The sequence below is a fragment of the Mus caroli genome, unplaced genomic scaffold (assembly GCF_978045245.1).
Source record: "Mus caroli unplaced genomic scaffold, Mus_caroli_1 scaffold_1, whole genome shotgun sequence".
Classification (NCBI taxonomy): domain Eukaryota; kingdom Metazoa; phylum Chordata; class Mammalia; order Rodentia; family Muridae; genus Mus; species Mus caroli.
The window spans coordinates 45,609,435-45,618,664 of NW_028227256.1; the positions used below are offsets into that span (position 1 = coordinate 45,609,435).

Below are 9,230 nucleotides of genomic sequence, written 5' to 3' on the forward strand. Positions count from 1 at the left end.
ACAGCTATAGTCACAATGGGCTGCCCTCATAGTCATGTATTGTGACATTTAGCTCATGACTAGACCTTTGCTGTACTCAGTGATGTAATTACAAGGTATAATACTGGGTGTTTTGAATATCAAGCATGAAATGCTGTGCAAATGAGAGAACAGAGATATGTAAATGCATTTGTTATAAGCTTTGCTCTTCAACTCTGACTTGTAGAGCAAAAATCTGACAAATTAGATGTGGCCAAATCAGGAACTAAAATTTATCATGGGAGCCAATATTAAAAGATTATTAGTGTTAATTTGAAGAAAAATTAAAGCAACAGAGCTTATTCACTAGGTTCCTAAATGCCATCACACACATTGCTTACTTACTCAAGAGAACTCCAAATGATCTATGAGAATCCCTTAAGTGAAAGTTACAAGAATATTTCAAAATAGGATCTCTAATGGAAATTTAACTCAGAGGAACAGCACAAGATTTGCAACCCCTCCCCCAAACAAATTTTTGAACTTACTAAAATAATTATCCTGCCTAGGATGGAATTACTTTCAGTCATCTCTTAGATATGTCCACATATTTGCGTATCTATACTTTTACAATATTGGACTGCCTTCTTAATGAGCATCATTTCATAGTTGAAAACAATTTAATCTTGAAAATTGCTCTACAATATAAGAGAGTTATTAACTGCTGTTTGCCTTATGGGTATCTTTGACAGTCAATGTCAGAAGAAAGCACACCAATTTCCAACACAGTAAGTGTAATTAACACTTCCCTTTGAGTACTAAGACATTTTAAATTAATTTCCAAAATTGCTTTGCTTTGGGACTTTTAATTCTCTTAGGAGATGTAGCAAAACTTAATTCATAATCATATGTGTTGAATGTGTTTATATTAATATATCACATTTGTTTTCATTCATCACTGAGAAAATCAGGACAAGAACTCAATCAGGCACGGACCAGGAAGCACGAACTGATGCAAAGGCAATGGAAGAATTCTGCTTACTGGGTTGCGTCTCATGACTTGTTCAGGGTTCCTTTCTCTCTCTCTCTCTCTCTCTCTCTCTCTCTCTCTCTCTCTCTCTCTCTCTCAATCTCTCTCTCTTTCTTTCTTTCTTTCTGAAAAGACATTAAATGTTTTCTTAACAAGGTGTTGCTTCATTACTGCTCCATTTCTTCATTTCTTGGAAAAATTTCAAATTGAAGGTATCAGGAACAAATCATAATACACTAATAAAAAATGCACAGTGTAACAACCTAAGATAGGCAAGACTGAGTGCTACTGTCAGACCTTCAACCCACAGCAACCCTGTTCCCAAGACTGTAATAGGGTTATCAAGAAAAGCTGTCAACAGCAACATCAGAGATACAAAAGTGTAATCTTTACCCAAGCAAACAATGGAGGCAAGTTAACACAAAGTATTTTAAAGATATACTAAAATAAAAACTTCTAAGAGAAAATGTCTTCCTCAGGATATGAAGGGGTCATATAGGAGAAATAACAGAACTGTAAGTATGCTGTAAATTTTGTGGACATTTGTCGGAGGTGAATGTAGGAATGGGGCTTGGTCTTGAATAGGGCTTGGTCTTTGGAAGATGTTTAGGTTTTGTGGTATATATGGCAGTTATATAGGGGAATAAAGATGAAAAAGTAATTAAAGCATGTTTGAGAGAGAGGGGAGGGAGACAGAGGAGAAAGAAAGGAAGGAAGAAGGAAAGAAAGGAGAAAGAAAGAAAGAAAGAAAGAAAGAAAGAAAGAAAGAAAGAAAGAAAGAAAGAAAGAAAGAAAGAAAAGGAGGGATTAAGATTAATGAAGCTCTGAGTCCATTTTCCTATATTCTACAGGCCCTCAAAAATCAATATACTTCAGGAATGCACCAAGAGAGAGATGATAATGCACTCTTTCACAGACTTTGATTTGTTCAATACCACCCCTCCCTTGCCCTCTGCCTCCCAGCATACTCCCTAGAGTAGTGTAAGAAGGGAAGACATATCCGTTGGGAAGAAACCCTAACACTTTTCCAGGGTAGAATTCTGGCTGGTCCAAAACAGGTCATCCTGTTAGTGTTGCAGGAAACTACACACTGCAACTTTATACCTAATATAGGTGGCATTTATTTGGAGCAAATTCAGCTCGGAGCTGGACTGTTGAATGAAGTAGGAGGAGGTCCACCAATTGCTTCAGTTCTTTCCATTTTAGCAGATTGGCAGAAAGTTTCAGATGTTCGTGGTAGTCAATCCCCGGGTTCCATCTAGTTTCATAGTGGCAGGTCCTGGAATACCAGTTGGAACGGGAGCATGGGGCATGGCCCCTTTATTATTTATGCTCATAGCACCTCTCATAGTCATTTGCTCCATCCTTATTTCTTGTCCACTTACATCAGGGAATGGTCCCTTGAATCCTTCCTGCTGTCATAGCATGATTTCTCCTTGTTGCCTCCGGCAGCATCTCTTCCTCGTGGCGCCTGATTTTCTCTTCCTGGCTGAGTTCTAGCTGCTTTGGTTTCTGTAGTTCTTGGTTATGCAGCGCCTCCTTTCTCAGAAACTCTTCTTGACATCTCATCAAATTCTGTCTCATTAGCATAACAGTGCTCATGGCATGCTGTCGCCATCTCCATTTCCAGCTTCTCAGGAGCTGAGCCTCCTTGATGTTCAGCTCCACTTGATCCTGCTGTTGCTTCTCCATGTCAGTGAGTGTCTTCCAGCGCATGATATACTCATACTGAAAGGACCCAGGGTTTGCAAATCTTTGCATCTGTTCTCATTTCTTGTGAAAGGAACGGTTTTTAATAATCAGCTTCTCTGGAAGTCCCTCTTCATCATAGACTTCACACTCACAGGCTGATGAAATGTGGTTAGTCAGAAGGAGCCTTCATTGCTTCTGTCCAGAGCTTTTAGAGCAGATGGCTTCTCGGAGAATACAACAGTGCGTTTCCTGGAGGCCCTCCTCTGTCACTTACAATGACTACAGCCCTCTCCTCCTAGACAAACACAGAAAAAACATTTTCCAGAAGTTGGTTGAACATGTGCTGAGCAAAGTTGCAGACTGTTAGGGATATACTATGACAGGCAAAGTACACTCTCAGCTGCTTTCTAGGAAGTGGCATACTGTCCACCTCCATTTTGGCAATTTCCTGCTAGAGTTCATGCTTCCAAGCAAATAAAACCAAAGCCTTTACCCTTATGAATGAAAACTTCACCTGCTTTTCCCTATTTCTCAAAGTTTCCTCATTTCCTCCTCAGTGATGTTAGGGGGAAGATTGCCGACAAAGAGACAGCTACATTGAGTATAGGTCTTCTCTCTTGGTTTTCTAAAATTCTTTACGTCAATAGTCAAACCTTCATTCTGGATGCTGGCCTACTGCCCATTTGTAGGTATTGATGCCTGCTGCTGCTGCTGCTGCTACTGATGATGATGATGATGATGATGACGACGACGATGATGACGACGACAACGATGATGATGTTGCTGTTGGTGGTGATGTTGCTGATGCTTTTTTGGAGTATGATTCTGCTTCTCCAAGTTAAAGGTTTTATTGCTCTGCTTTTTTCATCTCTGACTTCGATTTTCTTTTATTAGGTATTTATTTCATTTACATTTCCAATGCTATCCCAAAGTCCCCCACATGTTCCCCCACCCACTCCCCCACCCACCCACTCCCACTTCTTGTCCCTGGTGTTCCCCTGTACTGAGGCATATAAAGTTTGCACGAACAATGGGCCTCTCTTTCCACTGATGGCCCACTAGGCCATCTTCTGATACATATGCAGCTAGAGACACGAGCTCCCGGGGGGTACTGGTTAGTTCATATTGTTGTTCTACCTATAGGGTTGCAGATCCTTTTAGCTCCTTGGTTATTTTCTCTAGTTCCTCCATTGTGGGCCCTGTGATCCATCCAATCGCTGACTGTGAGCATCCACTTCTGTGCTTGCTAGGCCCTGGCATAGTCTCACAAGAGACAGCTATATCTGGGTCCTTTCAGCACAATCTTTGATTTTAATACAGCAAAGTATCTGCCTCCTTCCTCTGACCAGCGTTCTTTGCTCAGAGTAAGGGGCATACTAGCTTGCTGTTTAAGGAGAATGCAGGACCACCGGCCTGTGAAAAACCCCATTCACAATGGACTGGGCTCTCCCATATCAATCACTACTCAAGTAAATGCCCAATAGGCTTTCTCCACAGCTTGATTTTATGTAGCCATTTTGTCAGTTGAGGTTACTTCCTCACAGCTGTCTTTAGTTTGTGTCAAGTTGACATAAAACAAGCCATGACAATATGAAAGTGATGAAAACCAAAATAAACAAAATTGTTTGAAGTTTTTTATTTTCACAAAATAGAATTACATACAAATCTTATGTAACTTTTCTGAGGTCCTTATTTTTTATTTCTTTTGCTCTCTTTATAATAACTATTTTTCAGTAGCTTGAGATGGTGTGCATGTATGTGTATGTGTGTGTGTGTGTGTGTGGCCAAGTGTGTGTGTGCTTGTAGTTGAATGCCTATGATGCCAGTATTAGCTAGAATCAACCCAAACTTGTCATTCATCCTCAGATATGTTTTATACTACAGACAATGAAAAAACTAGGTGACAAAAATAATCTCAGGTAAGAATTAGAAACATATATTGGTACTTTGTTTTTAATATATGACATGAAAATTAACCTACATGATAAATGTAATGTGCAAGAATACTTAGGCATAAAAGTTTGATGTGGTCACAATTACTCTCTCTTTGGAGAATTGTCTCTGAAGCAATAGTAGGTGCAGTTGTGTCACTTCTGGAAAATACTTCAGACCACAAGATGGTTTCTTGGCAGCCTCCAATTAGAGCCACATGCTTGGGTTTCTATACTAGGGCACATAGCTGAACAGGGATCTGTTCTGCCAACAATCCTGAAAAATCATCTGCCGCGTGTCACCTGAATAACAGTGCAATCTGTGTGAACCATGGTGCTCTTGCCAATTACCACCATGCAGCCTGTGAGTCATCTAAGGAGAAAGCAGTCATGGAGCCTACTTTAACTACTAAAAAATGAAAGGTACCATGTATTTCAAGTTACTAATAAGACTAATTGTCTTACAAAAGGGGTTATTTTTCTGTTTATGCTGTTTATGTTTCTTCCTCTTCCTCCTTTCTTCATCTTATTGTCCTCTCTTTTTCCTTTTCATAGAGATGTGCATTAGCCTACCTAAAGACATTAAACTATCATAATCTTTCCTGTCACCAGAGACCATGTGGTTCTCCTATTGACTGTGAAGACCAAGGAGGCTACTCTTGTGTGATATGGATAACTTCAGATGTACAGTTAAGAGGCAGGCACTGGAAAGACTTCTGTTATAACCTCCCCTATCCTTCCCAAAAAGGAAAAGTCTAGACAGGAAGCCACCATAGAGAATTGTTAAAAGTGTGATGGGATGCTGAATTATAGTTCTCCACAATTGGTAGCTTCTGGTAGAGTTGCAGAAGGGGAAGGATTTGATTCTATTTAAGGGACAGGCCACTGAGAATTTGACCAATCTCCACTGAGTATATAGATAACACAAATTGGAGGGTTTTTTTTTCCTATTTTTTAAAATTCTTGTTTTTATTTTAACAGTTTGTTGTTGTTGTTGTTGAAAAGAGGAAGGACACAAGATTGGGGGCAGACATGGAAGGACTGGCAGATGAGTTTGATTGGAATGCATGATGAGAAATTCCCAGAAAATCAATAAAAATGTTACGTTGAAGAAAACAAAACAAAACAACAAAACAAAACTTCAAAAACCAAAACAAAGAGAAAAAACAAAAATCACTTCTTAGAATGTGCTATGTTTTGTATTCTTACTAGGTGTAGTGGTTAGGCATGCATTTGTTTCAGGCTTTTTATTACTGTTTGCACTTTTCATTATAATATATATATATATGTATATCCAAATGAAATTTGTCAGCCATGTGCCACCTTGCCTTTGTGGTTGCAGACTCTACTACTCATGTGACTCTTACTAACCAGCAGAATATAAATTGTTTGATGCTCTAAATAAAGTTGGCTGTTGCATTAGGTTTAGTCAGCTTCAATTTTATGCTCCAATCATTCAGATCCTACTGCTTCTAGAGTGGTTACAATTGACTACTTCTCGTATTTACAATATTTCTACCCTGCTCCTTATCTTCATATATCCCTGATCTTTGGGTGGTGGGTATAATGTAAAGAGTACTACTCATTTCGAACTGCATATTTCTCATTCAGTTAGTTTCAGCAGGTTGACCATTTGCATCTTTTATTGCCTCAATTACAAAAGGAAACTTCTCTGATGAGGGCTGAAAGATCCACTGATCTATTAGCATAGCAATAACTGTAAGAAATCAATTTAATACAATATTAATCTAGCAGGTTAATAGAATTTTTATTTCCACAAGGGCCTATGATCTACCTATTCACATTATCTTGACCTCAATAATAGTACCAGGTATTTACACAAACTAATAATGCAGAACTTAGTTCTAGTTCAAAAGTTATTTTTTACTTCCACACATTCCAGCCACTATTACAACAATGGCCAGACATTGTCAGATCAGTCATTATGTAATTTTATGACATCGTAGCTGGGTAATGATTACTTTTCATTTTTGGTAACATTTCATAGAATATCTCAATTTTATGGAAGTTAGCTAGTACAGATGATGTTTCCCAGTCAGGACCAACTTGATTTCTCTATCATCTAAGACTGACACGTCTTGCATCATCAGCAATAAGAAAACGTCATCAATAAGAAAATTTGCTCAAATTTTGGAGGGTTGCTAATAGTATTGGCAGTAGTTTACAATTTTGAGAAGTCAACAGACCTGCATTGTCTCACCACTTGAAAAGAAGCAACTTATTGCTGATACTAGATTTTGTATTTGATAGCCTGAGTATCTAGATGGGTAATTTATCTCCCCATTTTTTAAAGGGTAACTGAATTTTATTTATTTATTTATGTATTTATTTATTTGTTTGTTTGTTTGTTTGTTTAATTTATTTATTTTTGGTTTTTCGAGACAGGGTTTCTCTGTACAGCCCTGGCTGTCCTGGAACTCACTTTGTAGATCAGGCTGGCCTTGACCTCAGAAATATGCTTGCCTCTGCCTCCGAGTGCTGGGATTAAAGGCGTGTGCCAACATACCAGGCTCAGTAACTCAATTTTAAAAGCTTCTATATATGTGTAGATTTTAGAAAGATTCTATAGGAATAAATCTTCATATTTGGAAGGCCTTCAGTATTAATCATCCTTTCTATATTGCTTTCTCTAACCTATTCACATTACAATTAAATCAATTCTCTCCAATTATTAACTACTAACACTGTTTTGAACTCTTTATAAAATATACCTTAACCTATAGCCTTATAAATACTACCAGAAATAATAATTAAATAAAATGCTCACTGTTTCTGAGTTACATGTTGAAATACATGTATATGGCTAAAAATTTTCATAGTTTTAGTTCTGTAGGTAGTAGATTGTTTTATAGATTTGCTCTGAAAAGTTTATAATATGAAAGAAATACAACACTAATTTATTCATCCCTGTTTCCATATTACATACTTAATTGCAGAAAATATTTTTGGAAAATATTTCTATTCTAGACTATAACTTTTTAATAATTATTTACTGAAGTATGTAAAATATCTTAAGACCTGCTCATACTTTTCTCAAGGACTAACAAGTCCATCTTTATTAAACTCCCACAGAAAAGGTTAAAAAAAATCAACAAGACCCAAAAGGTATCTATTTATTATGCTGTTCAGTTATAGTTGTGCAGTTTTAACTTGGACATAATTTCCTGTTTTTTTTCTAAGTATCTTTTTTTGTGACTTAACATTAGAATAAAATATTTGAAGTGGCAGACAAATATTTAAGGAAACACAAAGTGAAAAAGTGACCTTCAAATTCTAAACTTGAAATTGTTCTCTAAATATTTTATACTTATATTCTATGTTAGAGTCTTGTGTGTTAGGCATTAATCATTTCACTTCATAAAAGATTTTGTTTGTTTCTTTTCATTAATTTATTTATTTACTTATTATCCCTGTGACAGATTATGGTTATAACAGAAATTGATTCATTAAGTCTGAATTAGTTTCTGACATAAGAGAAATAACAAAAATATGTAGGTAGATTAAGCATATTTGAACTCTCTAAATAAAATTACCTAAAACATTGCATTTGAATCCTTTTCTTTCAGAAGGCATGATCAAATCATCAAGGCATTAACACATAGAATAACATACAGTTGCATTGTGTTCCTTTCTTACATTTGTTTGCTTGTTTTATTTGTTTGTTTTGTCAGTTCATTCATTTACAAATTTTAACTTGCTGGTTGTGTGAATTTCTGGAATAAAAACATAAGTATAAGAAAATACTTGGGATTGATCACAGATGAGTCAAATGGCTTATCAATCCTACCCCTTTAATACTGGCCCACATCTACATAGTCTGAAGTTCTTAAATCATAATTGTGTCCAAGTTGGCTGTGAAGAACAGATTGTGATCAATTTACTGAGCAGAAAGGATTGCACTTACCATCCTTTTAGTAATGAATGTCCATGTACATATATACTATTATTTGTTCACTGTATATGTATTATCTTCTATTATCCCTTTCATGTTCCTATCAAATTTTTTCAATTTTTATTAGATATTTTCTTCATTTCCATTTCAAATAGTTTCCTGAAAGTCCCTTATACACTCTCCCCATGCAGCTCCCCTATACACCCACTCCAACTTCTTGGCCCTGGCGTTCCCCTGTACTGGGGCATATAAAGTTTGCAAGACTAAGGGGCCTCTCTTCCCAATGATGGCCAATGAAGTCATCTTCTGCTACATATGCAGCTAGAGACATGAGCTCTTGGGGTAATGGTTAGTTCATATTGTTGTTCCACCTAAAGGGTTGCAGACACTTCAGCTCCTTGGGTACTTTCTCTAGCTCCTCCATTGGGGGCCATGTGTTCCATCCAATAGCTGACTGTTGAGCATCCACTTCTGTATTTGCCAGGCACTGGCATAGCCTCACAAGAGAAAGCTATATCAGGGTCCTTTCAGCAAAATCTTGCTGGCATATACAATAGTGTCTGCTTTTAGTAGTTGTATATGGGATGGGTCCCCAGGTGAAGCAGTCTCTGGATGGGCCTTCCTTTCATCTCAGCTCCAATCTTTGTCTCAATAACTTCTTCCATGGGTATTTTGTTCCCCATTCTAAGGAGGGACTAAGTATCCA

General features: G+C 37.3%; 1 pseudogene; it reads right to left on the minus strand.

Annotated features, from left to right (window-relative positions):
- Positions 1-2,092: 2,092 nt before the first annotated feature.
- Positions 2,093-4,944, minus strand: LOC110295195 (non-POU domain-containing octamer-binding protein pseudogene; annotated as a pseudogene).
- Positions 4,945-9,230: the final 4,286 nt, after the last annotated feature.